Here is a 25606-nt window from a genome sequence, read left to right as displayed (position 1 = left end):
GCTTTCTCCTGCATCAGGCTTCTACTGCATTTCCATGAGATGAGCCCTCTCCCGACACATAGAAAATATTAGTTCAAAAAGTAATGTTATTTCAGCCACGTCTTGGAAGTAGTGAGTAAGGAATGCATTTTGCTGAAGCTGTTTTTCTTTATCTCCGAGGTTTGTTTTCCAGACAGTTAAGATGGTGCGAAGTCTCGCTCAGTGTTAGATAAATCTGGTACTAGACTTTGTTATTAGATTATAGGAGGGTTTATAGCTGTTCCAGTTACTGGAAATGAATTATCATTCTGATATTCTTTTATCTGATTATCATTCTCAGGATCACTCATTTATTGCACAGACTATTTCTTGAGCATGTACTACATATTCCAGGCTCTGCTTTGAAGTCGGAAAAGGACCTGCTCTCTGAGAACTGACATTCTAATGAATGGAGACAACCAGTAAAAAGCACATTGCTGTTTCAGGTACTAGTAAAAACGATGGCAGCAGTAAAGGTGACCGATGGGGCAAGGGCAGTTATGTTGTTGTGGGTATGTTGGTGTCCTGGGGCTGCTGTAACAAAGTACCATGAACGGTGTGGCGCAAAATGGTAGAAATGTATTCTCACACAGTGCTGGAGGCCAGAAATCCAAAATCAAGATGGATCCTTCCTTGCCTCTTCTTCCTTCTGCAGCTGCAGGAATTCCTTGGCGTGTGGTAGCATAAATCCAATCTCTGCCTCCTTCACCTGTTTCTCCTTCGAGCCGTTGTCTGTGTGTATTCTCTTCATATAAAGACACCAGTCACAATGGATTAAGGGCTGACCTCTTAACTAATTACCTTGCAACAACATTCTGAGATTTGGGGGGTTAAGACTTCACATCTTTTTGAGGGACACAATTCAACCCCTAACAGAGGGTTTCTTTGGACGGGCTGGCCAGGCAACGCCTTGCTAGGTGGAGACATTCGAGTTGAGCCTGAATGATGGAAAGGGGCAGGTTGTGGAAAAAAATCTGGGTGTAGATTCTTTTCTAGCTATGCGAACAGCAAGTGCAAGAACCTGGGGAATGAGCCTTTTGGCATCTAAGATATGTACATGAACTTTACACTCTTAAAGAGGGCAAACAAATGTCTCATTTGAGAAGTTTACTTTTATAGTTCAAGTTGATAGGATTTTAGTTTTGAACATTCTTGGATTTTTAAAAAAAATAAATTTTATTGATTTTTCTACAGAGAGGAAGGGAGAGGGATAGAGAGTTAGAAACATCGATGAGAGAGATACATCAATCAGCTGCCTCCTGCACACCTCCTACTGGGGATGTGCCCGGAACCAAGGTACATGCCCTTGACCAGAATCGAACCTGGGACCTTTCAGTCTGCAGGCCGACGCTCTATCCACTGAGCCAAACCGGTTAGGACTCTTGGATGTTTTTTACTTCTGGTCAGGCAAAGACTGAAATAATTTTTCTTCAAAAATTAATTATTGCCCTAGATGGCTTGGCTCAATGGATAGAGCGTTGGCCTGCAGACTGAAGGGTCCCTGGTTCCATTCCAGTCAAGGGCACATGTCCAGGTTGCACGCTCGATCCCGAGTAGGGTGTGTGCAGGAAGCAGCCAGTCAATGATTCTCTCTCATCATTGATGTTTCTGTTTCTCTCTCCCTCTCTCTTCCTCTCTGAAATCCATAAAATAATAACAATAATTTAAAAAATTGCCCTAGCTGGGTTGGCTCGGTGGATAGATTGTCAGCCTGTGGACTGAGGGGTCCCAGGTTCGATTCCGGTCAAGGGCATGTACCTTGGTTGCGGGCACATCCCCAGTGGGGGGTGTGCAGGAGGCAGCTGGTCTATGTTTCTCTCTCATCAATGTTTCTGACTCTCTATCTCTCTCCCTTCCTTTCTGTAAAAAATCAATAAAATATATTTATAAAAAATAAAAAATTAATTACTGAGGAGCCAGGTCTTTAAGCATTAGCTATCTGTGACTCTGGGCATGGGACCATCTGCTTAATAAATCCTTACTTTCTTGGCTGCAAGAAAACAACACAACAAAAAACAAAAATACTCCAAGACAAAACAAAACAAAAACTGCTGAGAAATCAGGCCTACTGACAGTGGCTAATCACATTTTAAGAATTTTGTTGATTAAAATTTCACTTTGCATTTTTTAAAAAATGTATTTTATTGATTTTTTACAGAGAGGAAGGGAGAGAGACAGAGAGTTAGAAACATCGATGAGAGAGAAACATCGATCAGCTGCCTCCTGCACACTCCCCACTGGGGATGTGCTGCAACCCAGGTACATGCCCTTGACTGGAATCAAACCTGGGACCCTTGAGTCCGCAGGCCAACGCTCTATCCGCTGAGCCAAACCGGTTAGGGCTCACTTTGCATTTTAATAGTAGGATTTTCCGTCACCATGTTTGGGTTATTAAACTAAAAGCTTAAAGTATAACAACATCTGAAAATTGCGTAGACTTTGTAATAGTAGAGATTATTCTCTAGTGATAAGAAATTAAGGTTAAATATAGTCCTTAAAAACCTATCATCATATATTAAATTGTCATTTTCAACAGGATTATAACGTTATTGTGGTTGTACTCTGTGCCACCTAGAGCTAAGTAGCCTTAGTATGATTTATCTTACATACTTACGAGTATTTTTAGTTTCTCTTGCTTTCCCTCTCCCTTCCTCTCTCTCTAAAAATCCTTGAAAAGTCTTTAAAAAATCAATACAGAATACAAAAAATCTATATGGAAATACAAATTTCACAAGATAGTCAAGAAGATTTCATGTAAGCATCCAGAAGTAGGATAAAATAGCCTAAAATATTGTAATATTTAATGCAAAAGTGACATAATGAAATATGCATTAGTAAATTATATATGTGTACTTTAGTCATGCCTTTGATGTAGTTAATACAGATATATTTGTTTATATTACTTATAAATAACAAGTTTCCATAAAAAGTTCTAAATAAGTTCAAAAATACTTATGTAGATTTAGATTTTTATAGTGAATGGCTATTTAGGTAAGATTTGGGATTACAAGCACAGACTGAGACTAAGCTGCCTGGGTTCAAATCTTAGCTTTGCCTTGTCCAGCTCTGTGACCTTGACTAAGTCCTTTAACTGTTTGCCTTATCGCCTCATTCATGAAATGAAAAATATAAAGAGAGTACCTAAAACAAAGGGTTGATGGGAGGATAGAGTGAATTAGTGCATATACACTCTTAGAATGGGCACATAGTAAGTGCTGTTATAATTTTTAGCATGTCAGTTGAAAATGGATATATTAATATTCATAATAGGAAAACTTAGGTAAAATGTACATACAGTATCTCTTATTCCTTGTTACAAATCATAAGCTAATTTGAGAGAGATAGGAAAATTTCCCACAGTGTTTGTAAGGGTCTGTTTTAATGTTAAAAATCTGTTAAAAGTATTTTATATGCTATCCACTTAGTTACTTATAGCAGTGACTATGTTCAAGAGATTTTGTTAGGTCTTCAGGGAGAAAGAAAGATGATTAAGCTGTCAATCCTGCTCTCAAGAATTTACCCATCCAATAGGGGAGATAAGACATAATTTACTATAATACATAGTATAATGAGGTAAGTGTCACATCAAGAATCTGATTTAGCGCTGTGAGTACCTCTGGAAGCAGGGAAGCATCCGAGGAGGTACTGTGGGTAAGAGGGGCGTGGCTAAACATTAGGAACTGGTGACATTTTTAGAAGATGGGAAGAACAGGAGGTATCCGAGGTAGAGAAGGAACAGTTAGATAAATGGGAAAAGGACAGAGAATCATGTCCTCAAGTCAAGAGAGGAAAGAATTTCTAGGAGGAGATTTGGACTGTCATCCCAAATATTATAGAAAAGTCAAGGAGAGAACCTGAAAAGCAATTCCCTCATCTTTTCTGTGGGCCAGAAAGATTGAGCTGGGGATTCATTGGCTTTTCTTGACAAAGGAACACTGTAATGGAATTTCTGTACTTATATATCTGAAAAAGCATCAGATCAGCTGGGATACAGTTTATTTATATTGATGTGACTCAAACAAAATGGAGGGTATTTATTTGCTTATTTATTTATTTATTTATTTATTTATAGTCTCTTAAAGATTACTTTCAAGACCACCTACCATTCATTTAGCAGTTTTTTTTTTTTGTCTGCCATACATTCTCCTAAACATTTGAGATGATCGTCCTCTCCTTTAAAGCCTTGTAGCTGCTCTTGCAGTAGATACTGTCACTTCCATTTTACAGATGAGGAAGCCATGTCCAGAGAAGAGATAGCCAACTCACAACCCATCTTTAGGAAGTGACCAAGCTGGATTCCAACTCAGCCTCTCTGGTCCCAAAGCCTGGATTCTTAACTAGTTATTTTAGGGATAAAGTTGTTTAATAACCTCATGGCATTTTAGATGCAGAGGTGAACACCCAGCTTTCACCGATGACCAGCCTCACGGGCCTGCTTGCTGTTCTTTAAATAAACCCGGGTTATTCCCGTTGCAGGGCTGTGGCACTTGCTCTTTTTCTTTCTTTAGGGTACTCTTCCTGCTGCTCTGCCTTATGGACTCCTCCTCACCTTTCCTGTGTCACCTGGAATGTCAGTGAGGCCTTTTCCAGCCCCCCACCCCCACCCCAGGGCATCCCATCTGAGAACATCTCCTTCCTGATGTGTTCATTTGTGGTGATTGGTCTAATTCTCAGTGTGTGCCTTAGGTACTAATGATTCCCAGGACCTAGGATAGGTGATCTAAACTGTTTGTGGAATAAATGCATGTGAAAACATAGACACGACGATAGCTCATGCATGTGCAGTTTATTGTGTATCAGCCATTGTTTTAAGCACTTTATTTGCATTAACTCATTTAGTTCTCACAATAATGGTGTTGGTTAGTACTATTATTAGCTCCATTTTTAGAGATGAGAAACTGAGGCACACAGAGGTTAAATAACTTGCCAAAGTGATTTCTTTAGCTATAACATGGGGATGTATTAGGACCTAACTTTCAAATTGTGTCTATTTCTGTACTCTTCTGGCTCATAATAAAAACTGACCGGTCAGCAGTGGTATTGGGAATCATCACTGCTGTAGAGGTAGCAGCATCAAACACATGGCAACTATAATAGCCATAGAGAATGTAATTGGCTCTTAGTTTTTAAGTTAATGGGTAAATATTAAAATAAAATACTTTTTTCAAATTTAACTTTGTCTAACTCACCCGGCATTTAGTACATCACTGGTTTTTAGTGACTATTACTTAATGATAATTTATGATTTTTTTTTTTATTTTCTGAGAGAAAATTGGATGTAGCATGTGTCCTTTAGATTTTGGATTGGATGCTATGGTTTTCCTATCTTCCGTGTATAAATACTATCTGACAGATAGTCAATAAGACCAAATTGTTAATCCTGATTGGTGACGAAAAGAAATAAATATAAAACCCAGTTTCCGAAAAGCAAATGACAACTTCCATGTGTCATTTTGTAAAGGCAGCCTTTTAATTTTTGGCTTTATGCAGAAGTTCTGCTTTAAATAAATAAAAATAAACATTCTTTTCCCTCCTCTCTACTGTTCTTCCCCAAACCCCAGCCATTACCCCTTCCACACACTTGTTATTTCTGTTGATTTGCTCCTGAGGATGGTTGCATATTTGCTGCTCAGTGTTTTTCTCGGTCTTTTTAGAAGAAGACACACTGATGTTCCTGCCTGGGTTGGGTTTGGGGCTATATTCTATGGTTCTCGCCGCTGAGATATTGAGTTTTCAGCCTTTAGCTGCCCTTGAGTGACTGCTCAGACGTCATGGGGAGACTCAGTGGGACTGATAACCATTAAGGGTTGTTTTTTATTTTCACTTGTTAAATCCCCAAAACTAATGCTATTAAAGGGCTTTTCATAGCAGTTGAAAGCTCTATCTATTCATCTTTTTAACTCCCACGTCACATAGCCTTGTGCATAGTGGCCTTTCAGTAAATGTTGAATGTATAATTTTTGTTAATTGACTCATATAAAATTACACTGTACATTGTTTGCTATTACAAATGCTAATTATAGCTTTCTTTAGTTTGTATTTACACTCTAATCTTTGGGAGCACAGAAGTAAAAAACTTGTTGAGTTTTTCCCTTAAGCTATAAAGGAAAACATTTGGAAAAGCAGTGCTGTACTTCTACTAGTCTCAAATGTCCATTATAGGGTAGCTAATGAACAATGATTTGTTTCTCTATGTAAGAAATATTTTTAAAAACTCTGAGAAGAATGACTAATTATTCTTTTCGAGAAGGCTATGTAATGTAAGATGACCAGGTTTTAAGAATTAGATTTTTCAAAGCCAAGAATAAAGTAAACAAAGATTAAAATTCATTTCTTTATGTTGGAGATGCTGGAGCTCTATAGTTGCTCTTTTTAAAAATTTAAAACAGGCCATTTGGCATTTCTTTGCAAAGCAATAACTTATGAGTTAAATGCAAGCAATGATCTGTCTTTTCAGATACTTTCAAAACTATCCACATATCATCATAACTGTCTTCCTTTCTCCTCTGCTGGCATAGGCATGGTGACTGTACGTAAAACAGGAAATTAGTAATCTCTTTTTGAAGGTGGTGCTGGATTGTTGTTCCTGATGAATTAGCTCATACATCTTCCCCTGAGTTTTGGCTTAAATATGCAACTCAGATGATAATATTGAATCTAAAGGTGCTTTGTGCCAGAATGTATTACTATGTGGAAGGAGGGTGTTACTTGACAATTTTATGCTATTTTTGATAATTTCTTGGACTTACTTTTTAAAAATAGATAGATTTTCTTTAGGAATTCCAGAAAGCCTTTAGAGAAATATTCTTAAAATTGTATGTTATTTTATTTTTTAAGTTTATATATATATATATATTTCAGAGAGGAAGGGAAGAGGGAGAGAGATAAAAACGTCAATGATGAGAGTGATTGGCTGCCTCCTGCACACTCCCCACTGGGGATGTGCTGCAACCCAGGTAATGCAACACCAATGTAAAAGTGGTGTTTCTCCATTTCATCTTTTATCCAATCCTAAAGATTTCCCTGCTTTGCTTTCTCCTGCCCACTTAATCTACCACCAATGCGTTTCATGTAACCCTTACATTGGTGGATACAGGATAGTGAATAATTAACATTTATAGCACAGAGTTGGTATTCGGGGAACACAATAACAATGAGGGGTCCTGTGGTTTGTGCTCTGGTTCCTGAGGTTGTGCCTTTGAGGGTGGGAAAAGGAAATTACTCTGACATTCCAAAGGTATGCTAGATGTATAAGAACACTAGACAGAGCTCACTTAAGGTAAAGACTGACCTATTCTAAGGAAGCTATCTATAGTCCTGGGACCTGATTATCCTCCATGGCCTGCCCAGTTGTGAGTTTGTGATCAGACCATCCTGGTTGGTTACTTTTGGTCACTGAGCTTCTCAGGCCTGTCTTGCACAGTTCCTTTTTCATTCACAGCCCCGAGCTGTTCTCTGGGCTAGCAAGCCCAGGTATGTGTGAGGCACCCAGATGCACTGTGACCAGTTCAGAACTGCTGTGCTATGGGCTCTTTTGACACGAGGGCCAACATTTCTTGTATCTAATGATGATGGATTCTTTCAGCATTTGTGTGCCTGAAAATATCTTTGCTTTGCCTCAGTTGTTTTTTTTTTTTAAATTTTTATTTATTTCAGAGAGAGGAAGGGAGAGACAGAGAGGGATAGATACATCAATGATGAGAGAGAATCACTGATCGGTTGCCTCCTGCATGCCCCCCTCCTGGGGATCGAGCCCACAACTGAGTATGTGCCCTGCCTGGGAATCAAACTGTGACCTCCTGGCTCATTGGTAAATGCTCAGTCACCTTCCCCCTCCTCCCCAGTCTGTCGCCTAACCTCTAAGGAACACCAAGAGGCTTGCAGCCAGGGGAGCAGTGGGCAGTGGCACCTCATCCTGGATTAACCCCCTGAACCTGTCTTCAAGGCCCCCTATTCTCTGACTTTCTAGTGAACCAAAGCAGCCCAGCCTAGGCTCTCCTGTTCTTCTCCTATGTGCTTCCTTGTGTATTTTTGCTGCAGTCAATAAATCTTGCTTGCTTTTCTAAAAAAAAAAAAAAAAGTTTTATGTAGTCAATGTGGTGAATGTGAAAGCCTGGCTGTGGTGTAAGAGTTTCTCCAGTGATGTTCAGAGCAACTCAATGAGTTGACTAGAGCATAACTGATTCGTTGTTGTTTTTTAGCTATTCCTTGTTTGTTTAGTGCCCGCTCTGTGCTGGGTTTTGTCATAATCACTTCTTATCTTCACAATAAGTTCAAAAGGTGCTGTTATGGATAATCCTTCTCCAGCTCCACCCCACTTCCCCCTCACCCTCAGCCCTTCTCAATAGCACAGATGAGAAAATAGAAATGTCAAGTGACTGCCAGAATCTTATAGCTTGTAAATTGTATAATCAGATTATCAACCTAGTTCCCAGTAGCTTCAAAACCAACTACTTTCTTGCCAATATTGACATTTGTGTTGAGCAAGTGACTGGGGACTTGAGTGCTAAAAAGGAAGAGGTTGCCATGACAGCTCATGGTTAACTAGATCAGGAAAGGATGGCTGATGAATTGGAAGAACTCATGTTTCAGAGGCCTCAAGGTCTCTGTGGTGCTGACAATGGTAGTAATGGCCTTAAAAGAAACAAGGGAGCGTGGAGTTAGCCCTGGGTGATGATGATGAAAGATGTGGGAGACAGAGGGCCCCAGATTTTACCTGGTCTTCAAATTAGTCCCAGGTCTCTTATCCAGATTGATTGTAGATCTGAAAAAGTAAAACAAAATAAGCAAAGATTTTAAAACAAGACATAGAGTACTCATCTGAAAGGAAAACATTAATATAATAGACACTAAGTTTTCAACAGAAACACTGGCAGAGAACAAAAAGCAAGCAGCAGAGCAAGAAGTTATTTCCAATACATAGATCCAAGTCATTTTTAAGTCACTCACTGAACAAACAAGAAATTACATGTAGTCACTTATTTAAACACCAAAGTGTTGTATTCTTTCTATCTGAAATTCATTAACAAGCACGATGGCTCTGTGTATGTCTAGAATTGTTTGTCTAATCCGCTTAAGGGCATTATACCACTAAGTAGCACAGCGAAGTGATCAGTTTTAATTAGAACAGTCATTTGCCACACTTGAAAAGCATTTGACTCTTGGCTATAGAACTATCAAAAGTTGGGCAAAGAAGTATTAATTCTCCCATCTTTTAAAGTTATATTTCAAACTGTTAATAACAGTCACAATTGAGTCAGTATGTAACCTTCAACTACTCAAGCCTGTTCAGTATGCTTGTTGATCAGATTATGCATCTAATTTTTCCACAGTTCTTTAATATGCTATCAGGATTTACCTTATTTTGAGAAATTGTCACATAGGAAGGATTACAGGGTTTTCTAAACAGAAAAGGACACTCTTTGGATTATCGTATGGGTAAAAAGCTTTCGTGTATTATGTGAACACAAAGGAAAGCGAAGATCTCAAATTATGTATTACTGTATGCTCAGGGATTATGAAGTAAAAAATAGCAATGAGACTGAGTCCACAGCAGCATGTGAAAATCAGAGTCACCACTTGATAGGTTTCCTCTCTATCTAGCAGACCAATGGGACAAGAAGTCAAAGCACAAGACTATGAAGTCACAGTAGTGTAACCTATATACTTGGTGATGTTGTTATTCTTCCTTTGGTTTTCAAGGTGAGGAGAGAGTTAGAAAATTCATTCATGTTGAACCACTTATAAGAGGATTTAATTCGGTTATCAAAGGTTTTAGTAACCTCTTTACTGACTCTCTCATATAAGAGTTGGGTTTTTCTTTAAAGGAGAAAGTGATATAACTGGTGCACTATAGGTGGGCCTGTGCTTGTGCCCTTCGTGTATGCTGACATGGCGAGTGGTATTTCCTATGGCTGCTAGAACAAATTACCTCAAGCTTAATGGCTTAAAACAGCACATTTAGCACTGGCTGATGTGGCTCATTTGGTTGGGCATCATCCCATGCACCAAAAGGTTGCTGGTTCGATTACCAGTAGGGCACATGGCTGGGTTGTGTTCGATGCCTGGTGGAAGGCGTGCAGGAGGCAGCCTACGGATGTTCTGCTCTCACAGATTGTTTACTTCTGTTAAGAGCCCCATGGAGCTGATTTGAAAGCTTACACCACTCAAGTGGGGTTCTTAAAACTGAGGGCTTGACAGACAGAGCCAGTTCCATGAGGAAGCCTGCCCTCACTACCTCCCTGTTATCCTCAGGGTTTTCCTGTTGCTCAGGGCAGATCGCACAGAGAATCATCTCCCAAGCTTCTGCCTGAAGGCTGTAGGCCTGGCTGCCATTTTTCTTACCTTCTAAATAACTTAAAGGCTTTTTAACACATAAAAAGCCTTTTTCCTCTTTTGTCCCTTTTCATATTATTATTGTATGTATTCTGAAAAATAAAACTGTATTAAAAATAAAAGCTATAATTTAAAAATAAAAAAGTTGACAAGAACTTGTAAACTTTGCATTTAGTACAAACCAGTCAGTGTTTTACTGTTAGGTGATTCAACCTAAGGGTATTGTTTGATGGCCATCTTTTAAATCTTATGACCTGATGGCTTGTCAAGTTTGAATAATAATTTTGGAAAACTGATGTAGACACAATGCGCCTCATGTACACTGGATGTATAAACAACTGCTCTTTCTCTCCTGGGATGGAGCAGAGGGTAGGGCCAGAACTGGGGTCAAGATGGTCATCTGCAGCCACATGGCCAAGTCCATACGGTGTGTGACTTCATGGATAGACCGAGATGCACAGTCAGGGAGGTGACCCTCCTAGTCAATCCTGGGAAGGTTGGACCTGCCTGTGTACAGATAGAGTAGCTGTATAGCTTTTGATGTAGTTTCAGAGACTTTGGATAACAGTGTGTCCTGAAAGCACTAGGACCTCAGTCATCCGTTAATATTTTGCCTTGCCTAGGACTCACCTTTCAGGCTGTCTCTGGTCCCAGAACCACCTTTCCCGTCAGGGCTCCCATCAGAACATGGGTGATTTCAGCTCTTGCTTCTTATTTCCTGGCTCCAGCCTGATGTCATTTTGGTGGGAATCCCTAACCCTCCTGTATCTCAGTAGTCCAGCCAGGCCTGAGTCTTGGCCTTACCCCACTCTGAAATACTCCCACATCCTCATCTTTGGATTTGGGTCTGTCACGTGGCAGCCTGGGGCCCCGCCTCCCAACTGCTGCCTCTCTGTTACCCCTTTGCCCAGATTCCTGGCTTGGAGCAAGATGAGTCTAAGGAGTGGCATCTTTGTCCATTCTAGGACGACTGCTGAGAAACGATATCCTTAGGATACTTAGCTGTGTCCCGTGTATTTTTTTCACAAAAGTATTGTTATAGGTGGTTAGGAACTTTAGTTTAACTCTGTGATGGTTTAGCACATAGCTCCATCATTTCCAACACAATTTTTAAGGAAAAAGTATGTTCTTATTTTCAAGTAGTAGACTTGAAAAACCACCTTTTGGACACAAATCCCATTGGTAAGTTGGGGGCTGCCTTGTAACAACATGCAAAGGAGGAAAAATGTCATCATCAAATATTCATTAGGCTCCTACTTGTGCAACATGCTGAGGTGACTGCCCGATCCGTGGGACTCCCCTCCGCTGGGCCTGTTTTTATAAGCTGTAATAAGGCCACCTTACAAATTGCCCTCTGCACCTCAGCACACTGTAGAGCTTTCTCTGAATATCTGTGTTGTACTAATGGGGAAGATTAAGGCAAGAAGCATTCCTAGTCTGAGAAAGTGCAATTTTAATTTAAATATGTCCTTTCCTGGACCTAAACTCTTTTAGTCACTGAGCCTGCACTAATTTCTGTAATTCTTTGGGGGCTGGAGCACTCTTCTTACAGCTTTTTAAATTAGTGCTTCCTATCGGTTCAGTGTTTTCTTTCAAGTGAGGCACTCTTAGAATAATGTGACACATGGCGATTTTCAAAAGATTAAAGCAATGTGTTCAATTGTGAGCCTTACAACTAATTGCCTGAACTAATTATACATGAAGGGCCAAGCCATTAGTGTTAATAAGAAGTGACTTTGGTAAGTACAGTTTGACCCAGAGATTGAATAACTATTGCAAACAATAACCAGTGAGGCGGGTAGCCATTGTATAAAACACCCTAGCTGGAAATTATTCATGTCTATTCAGATTGGGTTTTCCCTAAATTGTTACCCTTACACTTAGTTATTTCCTTTACAGTGAAAATGTGCACCCTTTTGAGTTTGGAGGCTGGATCAGCTCATGGAAAGGTATTTTGAATAAATGAATGTGCACTCTATGGACATGGTCCTCTTGAATGTTCCTCTTCAGGTTCAGTTGCACCCACATAAGATGGCAGTGCTCATGGGACTCCTTCCTAGGTCTTCTTCCTCTACAATATGTCTCTGTTTCAACTCATCAAGTTCTGAGTCATGTAGCAAATCCCACATTGATTTATCTGGGCCAGGTGTCTTCTGAATTCCAGATGCCCATTTCCACGTGGCTATCTTACAGGAATTGCAAACATGTGCTTCTCCCAACAGAACCTTGATCTCTCCCGAATCTGCCCTCTCTCACCTGCCCTGGCTCCTGACCTTGGCAAATAGTCCAATGCAACTCCATGTACTGTTGACTCCTTTCCAACCATTTGTCTCCATCCCCATCACACTGCTCTTGTCCCTGCCCCCCATTGTCTCCTTTCTGTATTATATCTTCATAACTGTTCTCCTCAAATCCGGTTTGCTTTCTTTCAAGTTATACATAGCTGCTAGAAAAGACTGAAAGCATTAATCCAATCACCCCACTATCTGCTGCAAAGTATGTAATGATAACCCATTGCTGAGGGTCAATGTCTTTCATTAGTGTGGCCATTTGATCGTGTATGCTCTTCATCTCTAATTCACAACAGCCCAGACTCACTGGCCATCTTTCAGGTGCTTGAATTCATCTAGATCCTTCTCTCCATAAAGCCATTGTATAGTTGGTTTCCTGGGCCTGAAATGCTCTTCCTCTTGTGCTCTGCCTGGCTACTGCCACCTTACCCTTCTAGTCTTTGCTTTAGTATCATTCCACAGTGACATTTCCAAAAGCCCTCCCCAGTTGGTTAGATTCCCCTACTAAATATGCCAGCAGCATCCTGTACTTTGAAGCCATCATCATAACTGTAATTAAATCAGTATTTGTATAATTACTGTTTTGATGCCTGAGTCTCCTCCTAGCCTGTATAGTTCCTGAGACCAGGGACCATGCCTATCTGGTTCACTGTTCTTTCCCCAGTGCGTTTCATAACAAATATTTGCCAAATGAATGTATAATGAATGCAGGTGGACAGAAGCTGTGCTATATGTTATGTGTATTTGTACTTATGCTTGAATGTGGGGTTGATGTTCTAGGATTGAATGCTTCCCGCTCCACAATGAAGCAATACTGTGAAAGCCTTATATAGATCTTGTTGACTGTTCAGCTTTTGCACCCTCTTCCCCCCTTTTTCTGGAAGTAGATTGTACTAATCAGGGTTCTACTGGAGAAAAAGAACCAGTAGGAGAGAAAAGATTTATTGCAGGAATCTGTTTACATGATTGATGGGGTTGTCTAGACAAGTAGGACAGGAGGTCAGGAAGGACAGGCAGGTTGGAATTCTTGGGCAGTGGGCAAAGCTGCTGTACAAAGGTGGGATTTCTTCAAGGGAAGCTCCAGCCTCACTCTTCAGGCATTTCAACTGATTGAATCATGTCTGTCCCGATTAGGGTCTTCTCAACTGATTATGGACTTTAATCACATCTATAAAATACCTTCATAGCAACACCTAGATTAGTGTTTGAATTACTGGAGAATGTAGCCTGTAGCTAAGTCAACACATAAAGTTGACCATCAAATAAACAGTTAACAAGCAAAATTAACCATTAAAACCCCCCAAAACTTGGCATATCTTGGATTGAGAATGATTAAATATTTTATTCAGTGGATTTCTTGTTAGCTATAGAAAGAATGTCTAGTTTAAAGAGATTTTTACCTATTCTACTTTGTAAAAAGGCTAAGTAACCTAATTTCTCTATCCAAAACAAATGTGTGACTGACTATAAATCAGTAATAAAATATTAGGAAAATTGGTTCTTTTTACTGTACATGCGCTGCTTCTAACAAGTGGATAACTGTGTTGTCCAGTTTTATTTATGAGAACAGCAAACATTTGCTGAGCACAGGGCTGGGCAATGGAGATACAAGATATACCCCTATGTTTCAAGGCCTTGCAGTAGATTAAGTAGACAAATAAGTAAACAGATAATTGCAGGCCTGGAGTTCAGTGAGGTTGCAGTATGAAATATGAGGGAAGCATTCTTTGATGCCAGAATGTGAAGTGTCCTGTGCGCCAGGCTTGGGGACCCAGCTTTACTCTTCAGAGAGAGAAGAGGTCCTCCTCTCTGTTGGGGAATGCCATGTTCATATCATTTAGAAAGAGGAATCTGGTGAGGAGGGTGACACAAGAGAAGGAGAGCGTGTTGATGGCAGGAGTCTGAACTAGAGGCTGGATTCTAGCACTAGCAGAGTGTATCAGTTGAGTGAGGGAGAGGGAAAATTTGAAGATGACTTGAGGTTTGTTGTTTGAAAGATGGAACTATGACAAGATTAGTAATGGAAGAGGGATGGATGTTTAGTGCAGGACCAGGGAAAGGACAAAAGCTAACCGTTGTCACTTACTGAGCATCTATACTGGGTCTGGTGTTTTACACACATTATCTCATGTTGGTCGAGATGCAGGTGTGACATCTAGCCTGAATGAGATTTAAGGAGTGTCTTGAGCCAAAGAAGTTTGAGGAATAGGCTTAGTGTTAAAGACCTTTTTTAGGTCTTCCATCGTTTGTGAAGGTTAATATAGGCATTCCATTTTGATTCTGAGAGGAAGTCTACTTATAATTAAAGATGAATGTCAGCTAGAAGATATTTGTAAAGAGAAAAAAGCAAGCATTCATGCTGATTTCTGTGTGTTATCTCACAACTCACAAACCAAATGGAAAAAAAACAGTTTTTTGGCCTTGAACATTCTTCTTGGTACATGAAATTGTATCCATTAAATCTACTCTGTAAAAAGGAAAGTACTAGGGCTCTCACCAATCAAATCTGGGAAAATTGGAGGATCAAAATAAATAATATAGAGCCCAGGCCTGAGGATTCAGCGTGGTGGCGATTGAATCCCCATCACCTGGCAAAACATGAAGGCTTTCATCCCAGCTTTTATCTGCTGGCACCCCTCCCCGTTTTGAGTAAGATTTTGATTTTATTCAAACAAAACAAAACACACTGATTTCCTTTATTAGTACACTGACTACTTAAACGGTATTAATAAAATATGTGGAACTATATGCAGGTTAAATGAAGGATTAATCTCCCCATTTTTACTCCAAAATAAATAAATCCAAGTCAAAAACCAACGAATAACTTAATTGAAAAGAGTACGTCTTGAAAAAAATAATGATAGTAATCTATTTATAAGCCGTGAAGTGAAATAAGATTCAATCAATCTACATTGCTAAATAAATAATTGGGAATGGGGAGGGAAAGCTCTTTCTTGCAAGAGAGTGCCAACTAATAAATGTGGAAGGAGGTGGGAAATAGAAAAATCACCATTTGGCAAATAGCACATAGATGGTTGATGAAGGCAGGAGCTGTCAGTGGGTGGGTGGAGGTTTAATGAAAACAGGATATTGCCATAGTCTCATAGTATTTTTCCTCAAAATATTCACTAATTACAAAGAAGGAAATGGTGACTTTATGGTGAAGATCAGCTGTTACAACTTTGTACAGATGATTGAGGTTAACACCTCAGTGATCCAATATCCTGTGCCTCCTGCCATGACACTCTGAGAGAAGCACAAAACCATTTTTGGGGTCTTCTTCTTTAAAAAAAAAAGTTTTCATTGATTTTTAGAGACTAAGAGAGATGGGGAGAGAGAGAAACTTCGATCAGCTGCCTTCCACATGCACGCGGACTTGGGATGGAGCCCGCTACCTGGGCAAGTGCCTGACTGGGAATTGAACTGGCAACCTTTCGGTACATGGGATGTTCAACCACCTGAGCCACACTGGCCAGGGCTTGGGGTCTTCTTGTCGGGAATACATGGACTGAGTCTGGTCATGAGGAAACGTCATATGGACCTAAATTGAGGGTAACCCAGGTTATCCTGGAGAATCAAAAGTTTTGATTCTTTAAAACTGTCAAGGATAGGAGAGACAGGGAAAGACAGAGGAAAGAAGGAGAATTATGGTTGTTATATAAGGGAGTGGCCTTGCTTTGGGAAATACACTCGGGAATATACAGGAGTGAAGGGCTCTCATGTCCACAATTTACTCTCAAAGGTTCAGAAAAATACTGAAGACTAAACAATGAGGCAAAGGGGAAATAGGAAATTCTTTGTGCTGTTCCTGCAATGTCTTTGTGAGCTTGTAATTATTTTAAAATTGACTATTTTTAAAAGTTCTGAAACTTAAGGAAGGACCTAGGGATTGTTTGGACTGAAGGAGGCTGAGAGACATGGCAAATGCAATGAATGATCTGGATTGGACCTTTTTGCTCTAAAAGAAATCATTGGGATATTTGACAAAATTTAGGAAGGTTTTTGGGTGAAGGAGATATATATATATATATATCTTTGTACTGTTCTGGCAGTTTATCTATAAGTTTGAAATTGTTTCAAAATAAAGTGTTCTTTTTTAAGAGCAAGTGCTTTTCTGAAATCCAGACTCACTTTAATTTCCTTTTGGTTTGGATAGAATAGGATAGACTTTGTTCCTGCTGGGAGAGGCCAGCCAATCTTTGCCTTTAAAGAAGAGGACTGCATCATATTAAAGCTTTAGGACATAGCTAAGTGATGCTTCTATAGATGTCAACCTCTTGATTCTTTGCCCTCAAATGTAAATTCAGGGCAACTACATCTGCCTAGTCTGCCTTATAGGGTCCTTCTTAGGGCAAAATGAGAAATATGGAAACATTAATTTTTAAAAAGAGAGAATGCTAATGAAATGCAAGCTGTTACTGACCAAGTGGTGCCTAGGGATGTGTGATTTTATTTCCAGTAAGTTAATGGAAGTATTCTGGTTTGGTAATGGAATGCCTTTTCCCTTCTCTTTTTTCCTCTTGTTTCCTGAGTATGTCCACACCTACCTGGTATCTCCTTTTGCTGACTTTTCTTTTCTCTCTTTGTTATTTCCCCCTTCTTTTATCAGACCTTATTTTTTTTTCCTCTTGTATAGTCCTTGCTTGTGTCTTTCTATCTCCTCTGCCTCTGCTCTCCCCCTTCTGCAGGCTGGTTCCCAGCCCACTCCCTTGACTTTCTTCCCTTTTTGTTGTAGCTTCAAGGATTCTAAGATATCATACTTCTTTTCCAATTCACCTTTATTCAAGAGAGAGGTCAATCTGAATTAGAGTCTTAGCAAGTAGACAAGACTGTTGGTAAAAATGAAGTTTTATTAATAGCTACTGGTTATTGAATGCTTACTATGGGTTGAGAATTGTATTGGGTGCCTTATCTATATTCACATTTAATCCTCACAGCAGCATGTTAGAGTAGGTGTTTTTATCCCCGGTTTACAGAATGGGAAAGTGAAGTACAGATGTTGAACAATATACCCAAAATCAAAATTGATAGGTGGGGAAGCCAAGTGTCAAAATCCAAGGTGAATTTCAAAACTTGAGGTGTTTCAAATCTACTATATAGCACAAGAGCATTAGTTCCATAACAATTGTGCCTTAGGGGCCAAGGGTGACGTTTAGATGAATATTAGTAAGAAGGCAGACACAGTAAGTCTTTTATTGCTTATTACACTGGCGGTGGAGAGGGGGCACCTGAATCATATGTCAGCCTTTGAATGGCTGGTTCTTGGCAAGTAATTATTTATGATCAGCCCACATTGCGGCCGAAAGCCATCCCATCGGACTCCTTTCTGGAAAGATTCTCCTTTTGGAGTGTAACAGGAACTAATTACGTGCTATTAATCTGAGACCCAGTTCCTATTCAGAGGTTCCAGTGGTAAACCTCTCGTGTCAGGAGCAATTAGTGACACTGACATGTCATCGTCAGTATGCTCAACTGTGGACAGTAAGTCCTAGGAGGATGGGTAGTTTTAAATAGCCACCTTCACCATCACCCCAAATGCCACCTGAGCAATCAATGCCATTTCAAGGCAAACAGATTCAGGACATTTTCCTACTAGTATTCTGGAGGTTTCAGAAATAATGAGAATAAAGTTAATTTTGTAATTTTTCAGATTTTGAGTGCTTAGGAAAAGGGCTAGTGATACTGGGCAAATCCTGCAAAACGGTCTATAAGCTGATCATGGGGACTCTGCTCCCATGCAGCCTCCACAGAGTGACTGGCATGTGCCAATGGCACCTGGGCATATGCTTAACCAAAAGCAGGGATTTGAAAACATGTTTGGCTGAGGCTTGAGAAACCCAGTTCTAGTGTGTTAATGGGCTACCTTGGATTAGTGGGGAGTGGATCTTCCACCATTTTTTTAAAGTTGAAAAATGAGGGAACTTCTCATTGGAATTTGAAACCTTTGTTAATAAACCATACCCTATAGCTACATGTTCTTTCTCTATTTTACAGAGAAAAGTGCAGGAGGAAAATGTAGTTTTCTTTTGGAAGCATCATTGGCTGAGATGTGTGCACAGCCTACTCTATCGCTGGTGGTTGTGTGTGTGTTGCTGACATTAGGATTGCCTCCTGAAGTGGGATTTTCCTGTCGAGTTTGGTTTTTTAGCATGTTGCGGAGACACTGCATGGGAAAATACAGTCACAGGATGTTTCTAGAGTATGGCTGAGCAGCGAAAGCATGTCAAAAAAACTGCCCTCATGGGATAACTGGACTGTGTCCATTAAGCCAGGCTCTGCCTAGGATGCCGGCTCTGAGGTAGGCATAACTTGGAGGTAATTGACTCTTCAGTCCACCGAGGCCACTCAAGGATTCTCTCTGTGGCAAAGAGCCTCTTTGTTTCCCCTTCCATTCTGAGGCATAGCTATTTCAACTAGACTATTTATGTCGACAGTGAATTCCAACCACCACAAACGGTCTCTGGAAGTCTCGAATGTGTACAACTTAGAGATGGCCACTTAGCATATGCCTTAAAAAGAGAGAGTGAAATGAAAGAAAAGAAAGAAGAAATATATACTTGATTAAAAACAATTTGGGGGCATTGGTGAAATTTGGGTGGGCAAGGGTTGTCAGTTATTTTAGTGTAGGGTGGAAACATCCCTAGGAAACACCTGAGAAGCATGCAATACCAGTTGGAAGAATACATCTTAAACACACAACCTTTAATAAATGAGTGTGTCAGTAGTGAGTGAAACTGAAGGGAAGCTCCCTGCAAGTGTAGATGAAGCTATGAGTGTGATTTTGGGGGAAGTATAAATTAAATTACAGATTATTATGGCCCTAAATCTGTGTGTTGGGTGTGTGTGTGTGTGTGTGTGTGTGTGTGTTATAAAATTTTCACTCATCTTTCCCAAGTAATGCACTTCTAAATATCCTTGCAATGATATTAGCTAATCCTCAGTTTTAAGATAAAAGTCAGCACTGTCCATCAGTCAATGCCGTCTATTTTTAGAGAGATGTGTATTGAATTAGCAGAGGTGTGGCTTTGCTTAGTGAGTAATAGTCACAGGATGATTAAGTTAGTCACGTTTTTGGTGTAGGAAGGCGGAGGGGTTGGTCTCACAATCTGTGATACACAAAGTAGTAAGCTATAGGTACTTTTACTTGCCAGGAAAGGTGTAAGTGCATGGTTTTGCTGTTCTGAGCCCAGATCAGAGCTGTCAGGTGACCCACCACTTAAATCGTCTCCCCAGAGTAACCACTGTGGAGCTCTGTGCACCCTCTCAGACACCATGTTCTCGGTTGCACTGTGGCTTTTCTCTCTTTTTCTATGGTACATGATAGGAGTGGAGGGAAGAGAGGGAAGGCATCTGCTAAACCCTTATGGAGACCATAATGGTTTGTAGCATGTTCTGTCCAACTCCAGGAAGTTCTTCTGATTCTGTGTTATGCCAGGGAGCAACCCTAGGCTGCAGTTTCCCAGGTAACGGGCTTGCTTCCAGGAACTGATGCTGGTGATGTCATTTTAATCTCTCATCTATTTATGTACCTAAAATCCATAGATGTTCAAGGACTTGTTATACTCTAATTCATAGAGATTCAGATTTTTGCAGAGATTTAATAATCTTGGCCTAAAGCAAAAGTTTGCTGAAAAAAATTAAAACAATCTTGGAATATATGAAAACTAATTACAATTTTTATTAACATTTCAAAACTAAGTGTTATGGGAAGTAGTATTTGTTCATGGCACACACACACAAATAAGGTAAAATCTCCCCCCATCCCCCAAATAAAAATAACCCATAATTTCACTATCCAAAAATAAATATCATTTGGTGTTCCAGTACCCAGATTGTCTTCCCTAGGATTTATATTTTTAAGTTGAAAAATGAGAAAACTTCTAATTGGAATTTGAAACCTTTGTTAATAAACTATATCTGTTTTTCACATAAATGGACACATGCTACTTTACTAAACCTGAATCTCTCCTTACCCTTTGATCCAACCAGAGAAAATATTTGAACCACTTTTCCATTTTGGTGACTATGTATTTAGTATATCATCCTTTAGAATGGCTGCAGAGATTTGCTGGACAATATTGTGATGAACATGTTTGTGCACATGTTTGGGCACTTGCTTGATTATATACTAAGATAAACTCTTAAATGTAGAATTTATTAGATCAAAGCAGAACATATGTTGATGGCATGGGAGACTTGTTCTGTGATTACTTTCCCAGAAGTTCATTCTGATTCTTTATCAATCTGTTATGTGAAAAATGGTTTCTCATTGTCTTAAATTGTATCTTTGTTTTCCAGGCCAAGCACCTCTCTGTATTGTGTTGCCCATTTGAATTTTGTGGTAAATTGGCTAGTTTTGTATTCTTTTCCCATTTCTCTGTAGACTTATTCATCTCTGGCCTTATTGTTTTGTGAGAGCACTTCATGTCTGAAGGACATGGGTTTCTTCTCTGCATTATAGGTGTGTTTCCCACTAGGTTGGAATTTCTATTAAGATTTAGTCAAAGGTAACATTAATTCAGTAGGTGTGGGGGAGCATGTTTTTCAATATTGGGTCTTGCTATTTGAGAATAATGTTTTCAACCCCTCTGATCTAAGAAAATTATGGAAAGCAAAGGGGCATGGAGTGACTTTTTCCAGACCCTCTGTTTATTGCCTTGCCTTAGGGTAGAGCTGTTTCTAAATCATCTGAGAAAATCAAGTAGCTAAAGTGTTTGCACCACCTAAGTGATTGGGTTCCGTTAAGTGTCCTTTATAATGAATTTAGTACACTTACCTATCGATATTCTTTTTCAAAGCTAGTATCTTTGGCTCTCTGAAATAGTCTGTGCACGTGGGTCCTTATGGCTTTGGGAGTCTGACAATTTTATGGTTATGCAAATGTTATTGAGCTCAACTTGATGGATGTTCTCCGAGCCCTTGGTTGTGCAGAGACTGCGCCTTTAACTGTCACGGGGTTGGCTAGTGTGACCTTCACATCAGGCTGCGTAAAAAACGCTTCCCAGGCATCCTAGGACAATTTGAAACGGTTGCCTGGGCAACCTCACTTGCTTCTCATCAAATGCCCCAAGGATAACCCAAGTCCCTGTGGGAATACCACAGCTGAAGGGAGAATCTCTGTTAGAGGAGCACTGGAAATATATTTGTCTGTTTAGGACACTATTAATATTAAGGGAAGTGGAGGTTACGCCTGATTTGAACTCATAGAAGGGAGAGAATGAAGGAAAAGGGAATCAAAAGAGTGGGGATAGGCGAGGTGGGAGGGAAAAAGGTTGCTCTGAAGTTGATGATAGAAATCAGAATAATAAATATGAGCATATGTTTCATGCATTAGAAAACACTGTAGCACAACCCTACCCAGGTGGCTCAGTTGGTTGAGCATTATCCTGTGTATTGAAAGGTCACAGATTTGATTCCTGGCCAGGACACATGCCCAGGTTGTGGGTTCAGTCCCCAGTTAGGTGCATATAGGAGACAACCGATTGATGTTTCTCTCACATCAGTGTTTCTCTCTCTCTCTCTCGCTCTCTCTCCTTCTCCTTTCTTTGCTCTCCAAAGTCAATAAAAACATATTAAAAAACACACATACACAAACCCATACAACAACACATAGTATAGAATAAGCAGAAATGGATCACGAATGAAAACTGAAAAGTCATGTTTAGGAAAAAATCCATAGCCAATAAATGAATATCTGCAAAAAGAATGGTGGAGATTTCTGAGAAGAATACAATAAAAAAAATTTTTTTTTCACTGAAACAGACTTGTCCATGAGATGTGTTTCATCAACTCTGCTTTAAGGAACTAATACTGCTTTTTCCTTGAACTCTCCATTGTAATCTGAGTAAATTATGAATGATTTTCCCAGAATCAGAATGATGCTACTCAGAATTGTAGGACATGCTTTCACTTGTTATTTCCATGAATCAGAACTGTTACAGGTTTGAAACTATTGTAGTTAAAGTCACTTGTTGTTGTTGTTTGAAAACAAAATGCTCCATAGCAGGATGGTTATTGTGACAGGTGGTGGTGTTTTAGCTGCTCAAATAAGCAGATTGCAGACTGGGGCAAAAAGGCATCATGGGGATTTCAGTGAGCTGACCATTCTCTGCCCTCAGAGCCCTCAGTGCCCTCAGTAAGGTATTTACCTTGTTCTTTTAAATGAAAAAAAAAATGTATATGACTTACTCCTGAAATAAGACCCCTCTTTGCAGATCTCAAACCAGGTACCGGAGAGAGGCAGATTTTACTGCAGTTGGAACTGGCACCTCCATTAATGATAAAGTGGGCTGTCCAAGGTAGTCGCATAATAAAGGCTGGGCAATGATAGTGCTGTCCATATATCAGGCCCATTGAAAATATTAGCTTTGCTCAGATATTTTCTAGAGATTGGATTTTGTAGTTCCAGAAAACCATGGTTTCAATCAATCTTGGCAAGTAAGGAATGGCACATCCTAAAGGTGTAGCTGAGGAGCGTTTAATGAGGGAATGATTTAAAGAGGAAAGAGCAGAGTTCAGGGAACCCCCAGTTAATAGCAAAGCACCTCAGAACTAGCAACATTGGGAACCATGATCTCTGGGTCAGAAGGAACAGAGGCGGAGGCAGTGTTCCTGGGACCCAGTGAATGCGCTGGCCATGGTGCTGTAAGTGTAGATACAGCTGGAGCCTGGACAGGGGCAGGCAGGGAGATGGAGGTGATTATAGATACCTTGTCACTCCTCTCTCCTCTGCTCTCCAGTCTCCTGCTGGTGTCCTCTGTTAGCCAAATCCATCTGGAAGCCAGAGTAAAGGATCCTGGGTGATACAGTCTGTGGAGGTCAGCTTCCTGGAACCCAGAGAAGGTCAGAGAAGGTTGTATAATGGGTCTGGGGTGGGGAGGGGCACGTAGAAAATAACCAGCACAATGTGCACATGTTCCCCTGTTCTTTAAGACTCTCCTTGCCCTCCTGAAGCATTTGGAAGAGAAGGTATTTATAAAGGAATGCCTATTACAGGAGCTGAGCAGGGACACCAAGCAGTCCTATGGTTTTCCCAGTTGATTACTCCCATGTGTGTGCTCCACTGAGTCTAGTGCATATTCTGTAATTACTGTTATTTCTTTACACGTGTGTCTCCCCCTTTAGACCTCAGGTCCTTCCAGGGATGAACTTCCTTCTCCAGCATCTAGCCTGGTGCCTGGCATGTAGTAAAACTTCTGTCTTGAGTTAATGATGGAATGACTGTTTCCTAGCTCTTTCAGGATAAATGTTTTACCTCCATAGTGCATTTTCATAATGAAACAGTTAATCCTCTTTCTCCAGTGCTGGGTACTATGCCCTGTTATTTTAAAGTGGAAGGAAAGGAGGAGTCACGAATCTCAGCTCCCTACTTGCTACAGCTCAGGCACTGGGAGTGGCCGCTTCTGCCCTCAGTAGTAGCCACAAAGTAACAGTTTCATTATTTCCTCGGTGACCAGCATGTTTACTGGTCCTTATACTAAGTATGAAACCAATGCCCACGGAACGTGTATGGGGAATAATCTAAAACTGGATAGCATGGTAGTGCCAATAAAATGCAACAGGTATACAGAGAAGAACAGGTGAGAGATGTTCTATTATAGAATAAATTAAATCTGAGTACTACCTTAAGAACATTTGTAGGGTCAGAGTAAGGAGGAGGGACTTGCCCTACTATATATCAAGGCCTGTTATGAAGTTAGAGAAATTTAGTGTGGTACTGGCATTGGGACAGATAAATTGACCAATGGAATATAAATAAAAGCCCAGAAACATTCCATGTTAGTTTGCCCACGGTTGTCATACTAGAATACCACAGACTGGGTGGCTTCAACAAATGTGTTTTCTCATAACTCTGGAGGTTGGAAGTCTAAGATCAAGGCGATGTCAGGGTTAGTTTCTGGGGAGGACTCTCCCGTTGGCTTGCAAATGTGAGTACAGTGCGCACCTACTCTCTGAGTCCTCATGTGGCCTTTTCTCTATACATGTTATCTCCAGTGTTTCCTCTGATGAAGACACTAGTCCCGTGGGATTAGAACCATACCTTTATGGCCTCATTTAACTTTAGTTACCTCCTTAAAGGCCCTATATCTAAGTAAAGCTACTTGGGGGTTAGGGCTTCAATATATGAAATTAGGGAGAACACAATTCAGTTCATAACATTCCTATACACACAGAACTGTGATATGTCAGATCAGTAGGAAAAGGAAGGGCTATTCAGTGAACGGAGCTGAGAATAAATGGTTATCAGTAGGGGAAAAGATGGAAACATCCTTACTTCATACCACATTTTTAAAAATCAGAAGGGTGAAAGTCTTAAATGTCAGAAAGAAAACTTTAATACTTTCAGGATAAAAGGCTTAGGTTTTTCTAAGGTGTTTTTGTTTGTTTTTTTAGTCTTCAGAGGAGAAGATTTCTTAAGGTACAAAAAGATAATATAAAAAAAAGATGAACTAACTGGACTATATTAAAATTAAGAATTTTGTTTATCTAAAGAAGCTATATTGAAATTATATGACACCTGAGATTTTCTTCAATAAATTTGTGGGAATAGAGGGGAAAGAGGGATGTAGATGAAACAAGATTGGTCATGAATTGATCATTTTTCAAGCTTGCTGTTGGGTACTTGAGGTTCATTATATGAGGCACACAAAATATGATGGGATTAATGGTTTATACAAAAAAGTATGACAAATCAAGAAGAAAAGCATGAACAACCCACTAGAAAGATGGGTGTTTTATAGATACAGACAAGGAACCAAATATGGCCTAGAAATGTATCAGAAACATTCAACATCATTTGTGATGGGGAGGGAAATACAGCTCCGGGCCACAATGAGATGATATTTTATATCCATTCAGTTGGAAAAACTAACACGTCTAATAATATCAAGTGCAAAGGCAGATGGAGATCCAGAGGGTCTCATACCTCCTGTTAAATTGGCATAGCTACCTTGGGAAATAGT

At 40.0% G+C, this 25606-nt stretch overlaps 1 protein-coding gene across 1 annotated transcript in view; it reads left to right on the top strand.

Moving 5' to 3' along the window:
- The first annotated feature begins 319 nt into the window (after positions 1 to 319).
- Positions 320 to 25606, top strand: part of OSBPL6 (oxysterol binding protein like 6) — a 162689-nt gene continuing 137402 nt past the window's right edge. The window contains exon 1 of the mRNA XM_015561821.1: positions 320 to 464. The gene's annotated coding sequence lies outside the window, so the exon portion shown is untranslated. The remainder of the gene's footprint in view (positions 465 to 25606) is intronic.

This window comes from Myotis davidii, unplaced genomic scaffold, assembly GCF_000327345.1.
Source record: "Myotis davidii unplaced genomic scaffold, ASM32734v1 scaffold370, whole genome shotgun sequence".
Lineage (NCBI taxonomy): Eukaryota > Metazoa > Chordata > Mammalia > Chiroptera > Vespertilionidae > Myotis > Myotis davidii.
The sequence above is the reverse complement of the archived record's forward strand: the minus strand, read 5'-3'. Positions and strand labels throughout refer to the sequence as shown.